The sequence below is a fragment of the Suricata suricatta genome, chromosome 8 (assembly GCF_006229205.1).
Source record: "Suricata suricatta isolate VVHF042 chromosome 8, meerkat_22Aug2017_6uvM2_HiC, whole genome shotgun sequence".
NCBI lineage: Eukaryota > Metazoa > Chordata > Mammalia > Carnivora > Herpestidae > Suricata > Suricata suricatta.
In genome coordinates this window covers 5539121-5543711 of record NC_043707.1, presented here as the reverse complement: position 1 = coordinate 5543711, position 4591 = coordinate 5539121, and the positions used below count along the sequence as shown (strand labels likewise).

At 40.1% G+C, this 4591-nt stretch overlaps 1 long non-coding RNA gene across 1 annotated transcript in view; it reads left to right on the top strand.

The window, feature by feature from the left end:
• Positions 1-3512, top strand: part of LOC115298245 — a 20154-nt gene extending 16642 nt beyond the window's left edge. Inside the window, exon 3 of the long non-coding RNA XR_003911680.1 lies at positions 3270-3512. This is a non-coding gene — a long non-coding RNA (uncharacterized LOC115298245). The remainder of the gene's footprint in view (positions 1-3269) is intronic.
• The last annotated feature ends 1079 nt before the right edge of the window (positions 3513-4591 follow it).

The window sequence follows — 4591 nt, the reverse complement described above, 5'->3', positions numbered from 1 at the left end:
TATATATATATATATATATATATATATATATGGAGGTGAGAGTTCTTTGCTCATAAAGTTCATTGTACGCACATCATTGGTCATCTAATTAAAAATTTACTAAGTGCTCACGATGCAAAAGGGAGAAAGGATGAATTTTTAGAAGGTTCAAGTTATCTACTTCTAGGAATGTATTCTATTAAAAAAATCACCTATGTGCACAGAGGTACACATTCTGAGATGGTCATGTGACACTGTTGACAACTGGGTAAATTTGGGGGGGGGGGAGTTAATATCCATTAATAAGGAAGTAAATATTCAAAAAAGTGAGGACATATCTATAACAGAAGGGTTTCTGCAGTCTTATAAAGAATGAGATCTATGTACACATTCTGACATGCAATGATCTCCAAAGCATACTGAGTGGAAGGATACTGAGCCAGAAGAACCTGGAGAGTGCGCTCCTCTAGGCTAAAATAATATGCATATATACATTTATAATGGGGATATGCATGCAGTTGAAGCATAATACATTGCTGTTTTTATAAGTCTAAATGCTAAAGTATCAGCAATGACATGTGGTGGGACCTAATGTATATCTAGATAGCAAGTGATAAGGTGGATGGAGCTAGAGGGTATTATGTTAAGCGAAATAAGTCAGTCAGAGAAAGACAAATACCCTATGATTTCACTCCCATGTGGCATTTGAAAAACACAACAGATGAACACGGGAAGGGAAGGAAACATAAGATAAAAACAGAGAGGGAGGCACAGCATAAGACTCTTAAATACAGAGACCAAACTGAGGGTTGCTGGAGGAGAGGTGGGTTGGGGGGACGGGTTAAATGTGTGATGGGAGACTGCAGGGATGGTCTCCGATTTGATTCTCTCCTCGCAAAACAGTATTTAAATCAGTACAGCAGCACTGTATTGCTATCATCACCATTATTGCTATTACTACTATTATTCCAATTACAAAATTAGAATTGAAGCCTAGAAAAGATGAGTGATCTTTGTCACGTAAGTAACAAATGCAGAAACAGAATCCAGCTCCTATGAGCTTTGGTGCATGCATGCACAGATGCACGCGCGCGCACACACACGCACGCACACACACAGTTTGTGTATTGAGGGTAGATTTAAGAAAATTTTAAATTATCAGACTCAAGCATTGATTTTTAATCCTGTAACAGTGTGTGCACAACTCTTAATGGTTCTGAACACGAGAGTGACTCGATGGGCAAAATAATAGGATTAGTTTGTTGACTCTGTCCAAGGTAAATGGCACACAAAGACATAGGTAAAGTTTGGGCGATTCTGATTTCTTCTCATCAGAAACTTTAATAATTTAAGATTTGGTCTGATGCATAGAATTACACTGTGTTTTTGTCTCTAATGAAATCTCTCTCTCTCCCCCTTCCTTCCTTCTTCCCTCCTCCTTCCTTCCTTCCCTTTCCCCTCCCTCCTTCCCTCTTCGGTTCCCTTTTTTTCTTGTCTCCTCCTCCTTCCCTTGCTCCCCTCTCCCTCTCCTCTCTTGTGTGCGAAGTACACTTTGTATAGGTCATGCTGTGTATGTCCTCCAAGGGCTACACCTCCAAGGATGCAGGGTGAGAAGTCAGTTTATCAGTTGTGAATGAGACTACTGGGGGTATATGCCAAGTCCACCCGTCAGCAGCTTCTCAATCTGGCTGATCAATTTATACAGTGTGGAGGTTAGCCCTGACTTACAGAGTTTATTTCCCTCCTTCAAGGGGAAAAAAAAAAAAATCAAATAAATTTGCCAGCACCTCGAAGATTAAAAAAAAAAAAAAGTACAAAATAACAACCAGAAGAGTTCTACAAAGACCAAGTCCTTTCAGATTCATCTAATCTTACCCAGTAGAAAAAGTTTTAGACAAAGCACAGGTATGAACCCTTTTTATCCAAGTAAATGCTTAGTAATTTACTCCTAAAACTCCCAGGGTACCCAGACATTTCTTCATCTGATTTAAGACACACGGGATAGGCTGGGAAGGCTAACACACTCTGCGAGGCCTCTCCTCTCCTCTCCTCCCCCTCCCCCCAACAGCAGAATTGTATTACACATAGCACACATTTAAAAATGTAATATAATCATAGGAAGCATTATTCTTACAAAGGCTATTAAAAGAGCTAAGTAAATTCATAGAGTATAATAAAAATGATTTATTTACTATGAGGAAAAAATGGAAGGGAAAATAGTGCGCTCAGCTCCATCTGCAAAATCAGGTTCCCATAGAATATTAATCTTCATTGATTAGCTTGGAAGAAAAGCAAAGCTTTACACTTTCACTTTTACGGTGTGAGTTAATTCAAATACTTCAATTTGACAAAGCCCCATCTGATCACACTGAACTCCTTAATACCAGGCACTGCAGAATATTCTATTTGCTTCTTGAAATCATCAATTTATGTCCAACAACATCTGTAGGAAAATGAGATTTGCCAAATGTCTCAAAATAGGGAACCACAGTTGCTTGGCTTTTAGAGAAGAACAGTTTTTCTAAACCTTTTTTTAATTTTTATTATTTTTCTTGGCACCATGTCCTTCTAGAAGAGTAAGAAAGGAATAAGGACTCTCTCTTCAAAAGATTGTTCAATACCTCATTTCAGGGGATACATCAACGCCTTGGTGTCTGTCCACAACCAAATAAAGGTTAAGAATCCTAATTTTTCATTGCCAGTGGCCCTGAGAGACAATAACACATCTTTTACTTACCACTCATTCCTGCTTTTGGGGCCTGAATAAATACAGACAGACATTTAAGGTTTTCCTCACTGTTTTATCTCCTGTGACATTATCGTTTTGTCACAGTATTTTTATTAAAAAATTACAAGTCTTATATCAAGACTGTTAATGACAGTCTCTATTTTATCTGACATCTGCTTTATTTAACTATGGAGAATAGATATGGTTTAGGGTCCTTCTGATCCTAAATTAATACTCCAAATGTCCCCAGAGCAACCAGATTGATCCTTGTGCCTAGAGGTCTCTGCTCACTAGAAACCACTAAGCACACATTTATCTTCACTATTAACCATGAAGGCTGTAGATTTTACACCTAAAACAACCTTGTGCAGACTCAATCTGCCTTTAAGACTGAGCCCTGTGTCGATCTGTACAAACCCTACCCCTACCCATACTTGCTGTGAGGCCAAACAGCTTCATCTCCGTCCCTCAATGTCCTCAACTGTAAAGTGGGGATGATGTTATTAATTATTAATATTAGCAGACTTCTAAATAAACAGGAACTCCTCTGTTCTTATGACAGGGTCAGTGGCCTCTGTTTCACTCTGCAAGCTTCCTCAATAATCCCTATCATCGTTTAGAACTGCATGTTTGTTTGAGAGATCATCTGACACCATGCCACTTTCTGTACCATGAAACTGAAGGTTCAATGAAGGCAGTAACTCTGGTATCATGTTCCGGCATCACATGCCCAGCATGTAGCCCAGCACCTGTCCCAAAGTATCAATTCATATTTGTTAAATGAGTGAATAAATGCATGAGTGAATGAATGAATGGCTAAATGAAATTGCCCAAGGGGCTTGCTTTAATTTTTTGTCTGGAATCACTCTCTCCTCTTGTCGCTGCCTTGAGCCCCTTCACTCTTTGAATTTACCATGCTATTAAATAGAGGAGGTTGTCCTCCCTATGTCCCTACATGGTTTTCTCTCTTCTTAGGGTCCCTTGTCCTAAGTCTGAGCTTGGAATCCTTGGACACTGTGAAGTTCTCTCAACCCCTTTTCCCAGCCTCCAGCCACAGAAATCTGCCTCTTATGAGCTGAGCCTCCCAGTCCCACACCTGGCTCCGATATGCCTACCCTCAGTGACCCAAAGGAGCATCACTGTCCTGATCCATCTGGGGGTGTCAGTTTACTTCAGGGCTCCATACAGATTTAGGGTTTTTGAGAAGCAGTTAATGAATCCTTAATTTCATTGGAAGCAGGGGAATATGATGAGAGGGTGTGGCTGTGGGGATCCCCCCTTTGTGTGTTTCTGTAAGGGCATGGTAACAGGGGAAGGGAGACAGAGCAGAAACCTGGGGGAACCTACTACATAAAATCACTCAAAGACACCTCAAGCTAAACATCAGAAAATCTATATGCATCCTTTATTGATTTTAATCTATGCCTCTACTTTTAAAACTGATTTTATAAAACTGTGGGTATACACTGCAAATATTTAAAATAATTCAAAGAGATGACCCTTTGTCCATCCTAGCTACCCTGATCAACAACATTTCTAATGTTAAATGTCTTGTGTTGCTACCTAGCACAGATATAGGCCCCTGCCCATCCTCTTCACTAATGGAAGCCTACCGCACATGCTGCTGCGAATCCTGATTCCCACCCGCCCCCTTCCACCCAAAACCATATGCCAAAGAGTTTGTTCAACAGAAGTGCAGGTGATTAAACATCATGCTCTCCATATATGCACAGTCATAAGTATGTCTCATGACTTGTCCAACCAGTCCTACCTTGATGGGCATTTACAATCAATAAGAAAGGCTACATGAGCCTCATAATGCATAAAGCTTTGTGCACATGGGTGAGTGTAACTGTAAGACAAGTTTCTACCGGTGCAATTAGA